The sequence below is a fragment of the Alligator mississippiensis genome, chromosome 6 (assembly GCF_030867095.1).
Source record: "Alligator mississippiensis isolate rAllMis1 chromosome 6, rAllMis1, whole genome shotgun sequence".
NCBI classification, from domain to species: Eukaryota; Metazoa; Chordata; order Crocodylia; family Alligatoridae; genus Alligator; species Alligator mississippiensis.
Genome location: NC_081829.1, coordinates 32,503,442 through 32,517,137, shown reverse-complemented (window position 1 = coordinate 32,517,137; position 13,696 = coordinate 32,503,442). Strand labels below are relative to the sequence as shown.

Below are 13,696 nucleotides of genomic sequence, written 5' to 3'. Positions count from 1 at the left end.
CAAAGGATAAACTTGGAGTCTGGGGGCCAGATCTTCAGCTGATGTAAATTGGCATAGTTCCATTTAAGCCACAGGAAATATGATGATTTACGCCAACTGGGGGTATAGATCTCTGATATATGGAATGCTGTCCTTGTTTGTAGACAAAAGGAAAGGAAAACCCTATGAACACTATTAAAAGAAGATAGCAACACAGACCTTCTATTTTTCCAGTGGGCTTTCCTGTAGCCATTCTTTTCAGCTCATGATTCTGATGCATCAGAGCTACCTACAAGAACTACATTGTTGCTGAAATGTTTATTGACCTCTAAATGTTGTCATTCTAGGCAGTTACATGTCATGCCATACAATGCCTTACCAATGACATACACCTGAACAATGCCAATATTGCCTGCAGCACACAAAACGACCATTTAATGTGAAGTTCTCCCATAAGATCACTGGGGCAGATCAGGATAAGAAGCAGAAATGATTTCTCTTGGTTGCAAGGTGGAAATATTGACATTAGCAAGTGTTTACTTGCTTTACGTAAGCAGTTCCTCAGAACTGCTGACCGCATCTCTATTGGCCTCAACAGATCTCAAAACTAGCATAGAAGATATCTTTTTTAGGTACATGACAGCACAAATATGTAGATTTCCCCCTGCCTTGAAACATGTTGAAATTATGGCCATGTCTGGCAAAACAGTTCCCTTACTTGGAGTAGCTGATGCATAACAGTCATTAAACAGATGGGTAGACACATGTACACCCACACACAGATTCCTAACATTATGTTAATTGTGGACATTCCCTGGAGAATAAGTGTTGGAAACCGCATGCAGCTACACTGTCATCAGATCATTATGGGCAAAGGTGCTAATAGCTTCCATAATAGATCCCAGAATAAAAATCTGTTGAGAAAGAGATAGAGATTCTGTGCAGTTACTGCACCCAGAAAACCATTAAGGGTATTTTTCAGGTTAAGGTACTGTCTTTTGTCATAGACTTTTGTGAACTTTTTTGTATTAGAGAGCAGCAGTGGAAGAGTTAATTGTTGGACCACTTTTCTAGACCACCTAGACTGCAGGATCCCACATGTATATTTGAGGGAGGAAAGAAAAGGGGCACAAATATGTGTAAGCAGTTCAGTTTGTTTGAGATTTGTAAGAAGCCCACGGAGAGACAGAAGCTAAGATAGCTGCTTCTGTGGATAAAAAAGAAATGCTTAGGCCTAAGGTTTCTGTATGGGGCGGTGTATATTTTGCACCACTTTTTTCTCAAAGAACAAAGGATTTTAAAAAATGTATTTACAAAACATATATAGATTATGGGAATACCTGACTCGACTTACCAATTTCCTCTCCAAATAGGAAACTGATCTAGATGGCCATGCCATGACTCAACAATGAGGCAACAATAAAAAGGCAATAATTCCTTTAACATTGTGTTAAACACAACGTTCCATGTACAGTCATTAAGATTTGTAATTTGTTCTTTACACCAGGACTCAGAAATATTCCTAGACTCAGCTAGAAGCATTAAGGACCTCAAAAGAAAGAGAATCAATACAAATTATGAGAGTAGGAGTAAAATCAGAACCATCATCTATTAACTGCTTATGCAGGAAGAGATACAAAATTATGCCATATTCTGTCTATCCCAGGTATGAACCAAACATGTACTGGTAAACCCGTGCTAGTTTAATCTAGTTAGTAGGGACAATGAAAGAAGTGCAGACATGGTGGCACAAGTTACAACATTACATGTTAACAACCAGAGTCTAAAATTTCCAAGGACTCATAGTAAAATCTGGTTGTTAGCGCCTGGGCTGCTTTGCCTTTCTTGCTATTATTACCATTTCTAGCAACTGCATGGTAGCATGAGCTACAACCGCACCTACATTTTGCTGCATTTGAGAAAGAGATTGTGGAAGCACAGATAGCTCTACAGAAGCTTCCCACAAATCAACTGTGATTCAGGACTTCAAACTTAAGTAGCAAATCCATAACGCACATATGCAATGTACAGTAACATACATCCATAAATAGTGGCAGTTTCAACCTTAGCAGAATCAATTTTCCAAAGGGAAAATGAGGTTTATAGTGTCACCTGATCCTAAGTCTGCTCAATTCAATTAGAGTTTTTCTTTAGTCACTTATGGGCATTTGACTGTAGTCCCACAGTCTGGTACAGTTTAAGTACCAGCATTGTAGGTCATGGCAGAGTAGGGTGGGACAGTTTGCCAATTACTTGCCCACACTGTGTTGTTTTAGTTAATACTTCATGCTCAAGAGCACTAAATTCCCCCAGAGGACTGGGAAATAAATAAAATTATTAAAAATTACTTTGGGACCAAACTTTTGTTCCTTCTAGGCATTCTTCCTGTAGAGACCTCATAAAGAGGTATCCCAATGCCCTGAAGAGAGGAATTTTATATTTTTCCAATGTGGATCCAGACTGCTTTGGGATATTAATCCAAATAATTTAGTACAGAGGCTGCCTTTTTCACAGAAGACAAGGAGGTGAGGTCAAGGCATTTGTAGAGTGTGAAATACATAGTATAGCTACCTGGACTCCATTTGAGCTGAAATAAATAAGGAATTTTGGCTGCAAATGTTGTCAGTCTCCTACACTTATTCAGCATAAATACTCAGGAAAAACAATGATAATACCATTTGACTTTTTTTAGTGCTAAGTCAATGCATAATTACTGGAAAGTATTTCTGACTGAATTTTAGATGAGCATTTTGACAAAATATAATATTGGAAACAATCTTTATCAAACATTCATGTGTAGTGAGAGAGATACAAACAGGAATCCATAATTCATACTGCAGAGTGTATTACCAAGTGTGAATAAGAGGCTGAATTTAAATGAGGAGGTCTGAACAATATTTTCTGCGAGGCATCTGCTTTAATCATTTACATTATTCACTAGGTTTTCCAGAACAGTAAATCTTAAATATATATTTGTGTTTGTGAGAATGTGTATGTAAATACACATGCATATATGCACATACACACAAAGATATATATAGATATAGATATACGCATATTCACTCAAATATAGACATATGTACTTTTCCCACACAAGCACTTTTACTTACAACCTGATAACTGAAGTCAATGGAAAGACTCCCATTGGCTTCACTGGATTTTGGATCAGGCCCTTAATAATTTAACTGTTTTTAATAGTGATTACTACGTGTGTGTTGATGTTCACACCCTGATTAGGGAAAGTTCTTCTGTATAAAGTGTTCACACAGTCCTGATGATCACAGTCTGCCTGACTTTAATTCCTTACACCGTTTCACTCTGATAAGTTATTCTTTGTTACCTGTCCTTTAATAAATAGCATAAGATTGCTGTACACAATCAGAAAGCACTCAGGATTTAATGCATTTCTATGATGGGACTTGTAAAATGTAATGTAATAAATGTAAAATGCTATTGCTTATTAGCAGCTGCCTCAACGTAAGATTTTTATCTTGATCCAAATATTCATGTAAAGGGGTAAGAACACACTCCCCTAACCGCCCTTGCAGAGGCTACTTACAAGTAGCTGAGGGAAGAATAGTATTTTCAGAGCCACTACTCCCTACCTTACGTAGCTAGGCAGCAAGTACAGAGCCAAGATAGGGAATAGGTGAACCCCTGGCTTCAGCCCCAAGGCGTCAGCCAACATTGCTGAGCCAGTGTGGAGAAAAACAATCTGCTACTGGTACAGAACATCAGTTTATCTTTGGAGGAAGATGAGAGACAAGGAACTGAATATAATGACTGTGAATGTGTCAATTCACTCTCCTAGGGCACTGCAGTTGTGTGTACCACCTCATTACTATGGACTCAGAGATCACCTGCTTAAGGAAAAAGCTAGCTGCCCTGCTATTCAGGGTTTACTAATCATTCCTTTTCGCCCTGCCCCCTAGGATCACTGGATTTAGCCTTTTCCTTTTCCATCTCCCCTATTGCTTAGAATTGTATTTCTTGATTTTGGAGAATCTGTTTTCCCAGTGCCAGGAAGTGTTAGTACTGTTGCCTATCAGGCTGTGGTATTGTTTTATTTATTTACTGGAGAAGGGAAGGAAACGCATAACCAGGGTGGAGGTGGTGGGAGGGGGCAAATCTGTCTCAACCAGCTGCTGATTGAGATCCATAGGGCATACTTAAAAAAAAAAGTTTTTAACTACATATAGCAGACAATTCAGTGGGAAATCCTGGCACACTAAAAGCCAGTGAAAAAGAAATTTCACCTCTATGAAGCAACATCCGCATGACTAAAATGATGGTCTATCAATTTAATTCTCTTTCTAGTGTGTTTTCTGTAATGGTGTCCTCTTCCATACTTAAACAAAATGATGAATTAATTCATTCTTCTCTTTCTGAAGCAAAAAGAAAGCAAGGCTCAAGATGTCCCAATTCTGCCAGTATTTCATTGACAAGGCATGTTATATTTACCCAATTTTCTCCATCATTGTGCTACGTGGTTTTGGGGGACATTCTGATTAGACTGTGAGGCTACAGAAGAAAGTCAGCATATTAAAAGCCCATTAGAAAGACAGACACATTGCAAAATGTGTGATTTAATTTGGAATGAAACACTATGGAGAGGAAGGGAGGGCAGAGGGTTACTATGGGAACCAGTGAATTGAAAGCAGGAATTTATTTGAGAGGGAGGTTGGTCTTGTGATTACAGCGCAGCACTAGGATTAGGAAATTCTAGATTCTATACTTTGCCCAGCCACAGATGTCCTGAACAACCTTAGGGCAAGTTATTTTTAAACATTTTTATAGACATATAGGTCACATCTTCACAGTAAACATTCTATTCTTGGTAGCAGTACCTTCAAGCATGCTGTGCTGCTTTTGTTGGGATGTCTGCTAAACTGGAAGCAGGGTAGTTGCCTCTACATGATGTTTGGGATGAACTAATTAGCAATGCTGAATGAGACTGCCAGTTAGCCTGCCCTGCCAGCTAATAAGCTCACCCACTCTGCCTGCCAACAGCTAAACTGCTTCTGGTTTACTATGTAGCCTATTGTCCTTGAGGGTATTGACACTAAGGATGTTCTTATTATCTAGATCAGGGTGGGCAAAATGGCAGATCCAGACAGTGGCCAGATTTCATTTCCCAGCAGCCCCTGCCCATGTTGCTGCAGCTGATTTCTATGGAGATCCTAGCAGTGATGGTGCCATGACAGCACAGGACCATGGTTGCCATGGAGAAGTGTCTGGCTGGGTAGGGAGCTGCTCCACAGCCAGGGTTGGGATCTTGCAGTGGTGACAGCATGGTCTGGAGCTGGGGCAGAGCCACAGATCTGAGCTGCAGAGCCGCAGAACTGGACGACACTGTCACTGCCACCAGATCCCAGCACTGGAGCAGCTCCCCACCCAGCTGTGCACCCTGCCTGTGGTGCTGGAGCTGGTCTCTACAGAACCACTGCTCCTGGGGTCTCCATGGAAACGGACTGCAGCAATGTGGGCAGGGACTGCTGGGAAATGGAGTCCACTGTGGTCCAAATTTGACCCAAATTTGCCCACCCAGTATGGCATAAATTTGCCCACTCCTGATCTGGATACATTGTATAGTCTCTCATTGATTTCAACAGGAAGAATGGCCCTAAACACCTTTTACAATTTGTTCCCTTTGTCTCTCTGAGGTTCCTGACAGATATTAGATTTCAGTTACGATTAACCAGTTAATCATGTCTTAAGTAGTTACCCAGTATACATAAATGCAATTAACGGATGATTAAATAAGAAATAAGCCACAAGGTTATTACACAAAATATGTGCAATAACTTTGTGGTTGGTTCCTATCACACCATTAACTGAATGTGTGGACAGGCTGAGTGGGGCTCCCAGCCTCCAGTTGCAGCCCTTGATTCCCATGCACTCCTGAAGCTGAGCGAGTTGATTAGCTGATTGCCACTCCCAGGCTAGAGGGCCTACTGAGGCCGAGAGGTTCAGTTAGCTACTGCTTTAACCTTCTGGAGTGCATAAGAGCCCTTGACTCCCATACACAACAGATTGGGGCTCCCAGCTCCATGCACAGCTGGAGTCAAGGGCTCCACTGTGTTTCCTGGGAGCTCCAATCAACTGATTTGGCTTTCAGGCATGGGGGTGCACCATGCACTAGGAGCCATCAGCCATTAGCCCAAATCAACTGACAGGGCTCCCAGCAGCAAGAATGCATGCAGTGCCCCATTAGCTGACTGGGCCTCTGAGTCATGGGAGCCTGCTCCTTGCCAGTACAGAGGGCACCTGGATTCCAGGCTCCTCCTGTATCAGCAATATTGTGATGGAACCTGATGCTTGATCTCACAATCATGCTTGCTGCCATACACGTGTGGCATGGCAGGAAAAACAATTGTGGGGATTGCACATAGATCCCATTGCACCTTTAACAGATATCTGCCAGGGGCCTGAGTCTAAGGTTCTCGGCGTATAAAAATGGTGATAAAAATAATTCCTTTCTCTTATCATTTGTTCCTCTTGATTGTTTTGATTCTAAGATTTTTGGTTGAAGAGATCGTCTTCTCCTACACTTATATGCAGCATCTTGGAATCCAATCTTAGTTGGAGCCTCTAAACAAAAAATAAAAACAACAATAATACTATATTATTATATGTGGGGGAAGTTGAGTGCTGATTACTCAGGAATCCATTAGGGGTGGTAACCTCTTAAAGAATGTCAAGTTTGGTTTGGTTAATGGCTCTAAATTTTGAAAGCTTGTACTAAGCTTATCAAAAAGCAAGATCACTTTTACTGCCATGGTGCTTTAGAGAGCATCTCCTAATAACTCCTAGTTATTATTCACACATTATTTGATTTTATGAGTGTATCTATCAATAGGTTTCTAGAAGTATAATAAAATCCATATAGTATATTAATAGAATAAAGCCAGACATATAGTTAAAATGAAATACCTGCCATAGCTGTATCCAGACAAGCACAGACATTTATTTCCCTGGGGACAAATAGCAATGGCACACCTGATGCCACTGCTAATTGTACCTGTGGAGTACCTGTGTCATGCGCACTCTGGTGCATAGCAGGTTATCCCGGGTTGGGCAGGGTAGGCTGGGGCCAGCAACTGTGCTGGCCCCAGCAGCCTTACCTGGGGTTTGGGGAGCCTCCCAGGATTGAAACCACACTGGAAGCCTGGCGGGCAGCTGGAGCATGGCTCCAGCTGTCAAGGTACCAGCTTTGGGTGGCATGGCCCCACTTGTGTTCAGCATCTGTTTTTTGACCCCAGGATCTCTGCCTCTGCACTACAAATTAGTAGCACAGGGAATGCCTGCATGTGCAGTGTGTGGCAGGCTATAACCTGAAGGCTATAACCTACTTTGTCAGATGCTACAAATGGCCTATGAATAGGTGAGCAAGTGTTTTTACACACTGCCATTAAAATCCTGTCTATATATGAAAATAGAGGCTATGATATATGATTTGGGTCATTTCAAGTTTTTTTTTTGGTTTTGTATGAGCATTTTGAGCATGGTATGTACATTAACTCTGTGCTGCTGTCATGCACAAAATGAGCTACTGAAAAAATAAAGGAAGAGAAGAATACGTAGGAAATACCATGGTTATTCAAAAGAATGGCATATGCAACTAGAAAGGAAAGACACTGTAGCACAGTTATAGGTACAGATCAGCAAAACAAACCTGGTGCCTTTAATTGCTGCTTTCCTGGCTTTTACCACATTCCCTTAAAAGAGCCCCCCACCCCTTTTTTTTAACTGTAAGTCACATTTCTGCTGTGGTCAGTCTCTACCTAATAAAATTATGTCTACGCATAAATTCATGAAAAATTGAGTTTAGATGAGATATTCTGACATAACTTTAAGCAGAGAAAGGCTGAAAGGCAGCTTTCTAATAGAATTCCACTGCATAAAGGATAGCTTATTGCTGTCTAATAAACCTTCCCCTCCTCTGTAATTATAATTTTAAAGTATTATGTTGTTCTGCCCTGATCCACACCCTCCTCCCCAGCACACACTCATGGACACATTTTTCCTTTTATAATTAAATGGTAAAATTCTCTGTGTTAGTTTTCTTTACACTTTATAAAATAACAGCGAGATTAATTAAGAGGTCTATATTTCTATTTCAAGGTTCAAATGCTTCTACTAAGCAAGATGTGCTCTCAGAATCTGTGTGTCAGCAGAATTCCTTCCTTCAAAACAGAGACATTTCTCTTCCTTAATCCTTCTTTCTTTATAAGCAATTACTAAAGAAATGTTAGTGGCTAGGCCACATTATCAGATTAGTTATAGCTTCATTCAAGTTGAAGAAATTTTGCCAGTTTACAAAGCCTAGAATCCTGACCTGGAGACCACTCTAGAGAAAAACCTTAGTCACTTCAGGCACCTACATATGTGCTCTGGGGTGGGCAGGGGGTTGGGGGAGGTTTTAATTAGAGTAGCTCTCAGGAGCCATTCTAATTAAAACGCCTACAGTGTCTCATGTATTCAGCATCCCATATTTCAAAATGGTGAAGGGGGTGCTTTAACTTAAGCTTGTTCAAGGACCCATTTTGAAATGTGGGGATGCTGAATACATGAGATGCTACAGCACAACTGGAGCATTCTGATTAGGCACTCCAACAGACTCAATTAATCAAGTCTGTTCCAACGTGTTGCAATCAGAACCCATCAGAACATGTGTAAAAGTGCCCTTCATTTCTTCAGTCCTGCATTTGCTAAACATTTCCCTCCTTTGGACTAGGGACAGAAATTACACATAAGCTGGTATAAGTGACAGGACACCAGTTTAAATCTGTAACAACAGAATTTCAGTGCACATAAACCATTTTCAAAATGGCCAAAACCAGTTTAAGATAAAACCTGGATGGATATAATATCAGACTTAACTGATTTAGGTTAAATTAGTTTATTGAACTTATGTCCTAGATCCTGTCCAAATTCAAGTTAACTCAGCCCCTCAGCATCCCAGGATGCTTTGCACGTACCCAACAAACCCTCTCTCACAGTGGGGGTGGACTAGCCTTGGCCCAAGCTTTCTGCTCTGGCTGAGCAGGGAGGCATGTTCTAGCACCCTGGCCTTCTGGCCTGGGCCACTAAAGGTATGTGGCTGCATTTTTGGAATGAGAATTGAATGTCTGTTCACTTGCTTAGTTCAATCTATACAGTTTAGACTAACTTGCAAAGATTGAATCAATTCAGCCTTGGGCTTTTTGGTTTTCTGTACTTAGCCTTGGAGGGCACAATCAGCACATCATATGTACAATACTTATTGGGGAAAATGGTGAATAAGTTACATTCTGCCTAGGAAAGTGTAAAATGCAACAAATAGCAGGACATCTACACTGATGCCATGACTACACAGCTATAAAACCACATGCATATCTTGTGTGCTTTGCAAAACATAGGCTTGACTTAAAAAAAGAACTGTGTTGAAAGACAGGTCTCTTCTAGAACCAGTGAAAAAAGAAATTATTTCTTCAAACCAATCAACCAGAATTTTATGAGAAAAGACAAGACAGAAAAAGATCAAGATTGTAGGGTATTTTATGAATAACAGCACTTTCAACTGTACCTATTGAGGCCTGAGGGAGGAGAGGCTATTGAACTGCTGATTGAAGGCATTCAGTATCGCCAGCATCAGGACTCAGTGACAACTTGGTCCAGCTTTATTTTTGAACCCTAGTAGCTCTCAAGTAAGCAAGCTTAAGTTTAGGACAAAAATGAAAAAAGGAAATTAACCAGTAAAGCAGAAACTGAACTAATTTTTAACCCTTTTGGTAGTATGTTTGCCATTTAAACTAAACACTAAACACAAGGTCCTACTTTAAAGTTCCAGAAGTTCTTATACTAGCTCTCAGTGGTTGATGTTGACAGTATTGAGATACTGGATCTCTAGAAGTGGTAGAAATGCTACAATTAAAAAAAAGGAAACAGTCAGCTGAAACATTGATCTTTCTGAGCTGTATTCCCCAAGGAATATGGCCTTTGGCTTTATAGCTTAATCACAGGTTTAATTTACATGCAATGCCTAGCAAAGGTCAAATAGCATACATCAAATTACACTGGTATACCTAAGCACTTTCTGGTTACTATATCTTTTGGACTCAGAAATATACATTATTGTTTTTTGCCATGATATTTATATAGTTTTAATTTTTTTGCAGATTATAACTTATAAAGTGTATTTATATATTATATGAAGAAAATGATAAGATGTGGGTATGAATTAGCTAACATGTTGTAGCCTGTTTCAAAAGTCTATGAGAATACACAATGACTTAGTTACATTAAACTTGACAAATACATTAGTTAGAACATGTCAGCTAATGCTTGCTAACTTCATACTTGTAAGTGCTGGTCCGGATGAGGCCTCAGATAGTGATTCTCAACCAGAGAATCCACCAGATCTTTTGAAAGGTTCTACAAAGTGTGACGAGATAAGTGCTGGCTCAGGCTCCTCCCTGCCTGGCCATTGCACTACCCTAACTTCCCAGCCCTTATGCAAGGGGGTAAGCACTAGGGGTGTGCAAAGCTTTGGTCTGCAATTTGATTCGGAGAAGATTAGGCCCAATTTGGAGGCTGAATCACTAAATCTGAACTGAATTGGGAAAAGAAAAAACCTCCAAATTTATTACGAGCCTCTGAATCAATTCAGAAAACATTTGTAGATTCAGAAGGCAGTCTTTCAGGGGAACAGAAACTGAGAAGGGGGGGGGGGAAGCATGGTGGGAAAGACTGACATCTCTAGCTGACAAGTGACTGTGATCTTTCCCTGAGTCCCCTTCCAATCACAGTGGTCTGGGGAAGGGAAATAGAAACAGCATATAGGACTCTGGCTTCAGGCTTTCTGTGCCTTTTGTGAGCTGTTTCTGCCTGAGCAACAGCATCTGAAAGGTACTGGACTGGCTTGGCTTCCTACCTAGACAGTCTCCTTCTAGTTCCTGTTCTTGGAAAAGATTGGATATAGCTTACTAACTAGAATCCCTCTACTTATCCCTATCACATCTATTGCTTTCAATTTATATTTGTTCTTGTTTTGTTTTTTTCCCCACACTTTTTAAAAAGAGAGCTGTGTTTTCCCTGGCAGTGTGATCCATCACTGTGTAGGAAAGCACACACGTTACACACACTCACACACATATACATCATAGAAGAAGAAGTCAGATTTTATTAAATACAACACAGAACATGTCAGACAGTCATAGAAGAAGAAGAGAGTATATATAGTTATTTTTAGTTATAGTTATATACAGATGAAACACAACACAGAAGTAGTCAAATAGAGATTCATATTATTAAACACAAGACAGACGTCAGACAGTCATACATCAGAGAAGAAGAGGAGGAGATATGTTTTTAGTTACATGAGCAACAGTAAGCACAACACAGAAGAAAAAGTCAGACACAGTCATTCATCAGAGAAGAAGAAGGGATATATTACTAGTTAGTTACACACACATTTTCCAGCACAGGAAAGATTAATATGAAGCATGCTGGAAAGAAACATGCCAGGTCTTCTGTCAGGGGAGGGAGAGGGGCTAGAGGGGATAGGGGGAGAGCTAAAGCTGCGTATTCCTCCTGCCCCTAAATATAGATGCATCCTCTTTCCTGTCTTCTGCTGTCAGTGGAAGCAAGGAGGTGGGATCAGTACTTGTCCCTGCACCTGCAGCACCTCCCCTAACACCAGAAATAGGCACCAGCAGCAGAAGGACAGTCTCCTACACCCCAAGTTCATCTCCCAGCATGAGCCTCCCACTACCAGAGGAGCAGCTGGATCTGGAACCAGGGGACCTGAGTGCCCTAGCTAAAGAAATTCTGGGGACCCAGGGGGAAACTGAGTTTGTGCTCCACACCCCTCAAAGTTCCCCTAAACCCAGGTCTCCTTCTCAGGAAGGCATCTCAGAGGAGGTTGTGGAGGCAAGTGGTTCAGCTGAGTCAGCTCCTCCTATTGCTATGCCTCTACCTGCTGAGGAGAGGGATAAGGCAGGATCTCCACTCTCAATCCAGAAGGGGGGCAGTCTTGCAGTGTGGGATCATTTTTAAGTGGCAGATGATCCCAAGTATGCTATCTGCCAGCACTGCCAAAGGAAGATCAACCAGGGCAATGAGGTGAAACACTTCACCACCACAGCAATGCTGCTCCATCTCAGGAGGCAGCACACCCTTGCCCTTCTTCCTCCTCAGCCTGGCACTGGTGGAGTGTGCCCAAAGAGAAGTCCCCCACTCCAAAGCCCCCATCCCCCCAAAGCAGAGGCAGGCCACTGTGGAACAGTAGGGGAAAGCTGCAGACAAAGGGGGTGCATTGCAAGAGTGAGTGAGGTCACCCAGAGCACTGGGAAGATGCTTACTCTGGATGGCCAACCCTTCTCCTTAATTGAGCAGCCAGGGTTCAGTTAGCTCATGGCTCTCATCGCCTCATCCTACCAAGTGCACGCACACACTACCTTTAGCAGGACAGCGGTGCCCTCCCTGTATGAGGCATGCAGGGAGTACTGGAGGGAGGAGCTGTGCAAGGCAGGGCTGCAGGTAGCCTTGCACTTCATGTCCAACATCAGGAGCAGCTGGGGTGGAAATCATGCCTACCTCTGCCTCACAGGCACTGGTGTGATCAGTCAGGCTGTCGGTGGGCTCTCCTTCAAGCTGAGGTGATGGATGAGTCCTACAAGACAAGGGAGATCACGGGGGCCATGAACCGCATGGTGCACAGGTGACTCACTGGGCAGGGCGAGCTCACTCACGGGTTCATGATCACCGACAGTGGGGCCAATATGGTCAAGGTCACCCGTGATGCCAACTTTGTTGGCATCTGCTGTGTAGTACACAAGCTGCACCTCATAGTCAGGAATGCCTTGGAGGGGGACAGAGCTTCTGGTGATTTCCACTCAGCTGATTTCAAAATGCAGGAAGGTGGTGGGCTACTTCTACTGAAGCATCAAGTGGGGGTGGGGCGGGGGCAAGATTCTTTAGGAGTAACTGGCAGAGCTGAGCAGCTTGCAGCACAAAATCATTCAGGATGTGGAGACTCCACATACCTGATGCTCAAGAGGCTGATGGAGCAACAGAAGGCCATCCATGACATGGCCTTGCTTGGGGAGACTGGGATCAGCAGCCCCCTTAACAGAGCTGAGCAGGATACCATCTCCCAGATCTTGGTGGTCCTCAAGCCCTTCCTTCAGGCCACTGAGACCCTCAGCACTGGTGATGCCCTCCTTAGCCAGGGGATCCCTATAGTGAAGGAACTTCAGAGCCAAATGGAGAACTTCCAGGGGATCAATGTTGCTGGCTGGGATAAGCCACTGTCACCAGGCTTGCAGGCACTGGTCAGGTGGCTGAAGGAGGGCATCAGGAAATGGCTGGATCTGTTGTAGTCCAGTATGGTCCATGTGCTGGCAGGCATGTGCAACCTGAGGGTGAAGTGGAGCATGTGCACTGGCAGCACCAAAACCCTCAATCACTGAATGGAGGTGCTGGTCAACAGAGTCAGGGAGGCAGAAGAGCAGAGGTAAGGGGGTGTGGAAGAGGGGGATCCATTTTTGTGTACCAGCACTCCCAGCACCAGCCAGTCTCCTCTATACCAGCCACTGCCAATGTGGGCCAAGGGCATGGCTCCAATGTTGGGGTCCAGATGCAGCAGACCCCAGCCTCAGGCAGGTAGGTAGCCACTGAAGCCTCTGCACTATCTCATCAAGGATGTGAAGCCGCTGGACTGTGACCCCTTGGC

The 13,696-nt window shown here is 42.7% G+C and overlaps 1 long non-coding RNA gene across 2 annotated transcripts in view; it reads left to right on the top strand.

Annotated features, from left to right (window-relative positions):
- LOC109285621 (uncharacterized) overlaps positions 1 to 13,696 on the top strand; it is a 74,019-nt gene that overhangs the window by 1,077 nt on the left and 59,246 nt on the right. The gene's annotated exons all lie outside the window — the stretch shown is intronic.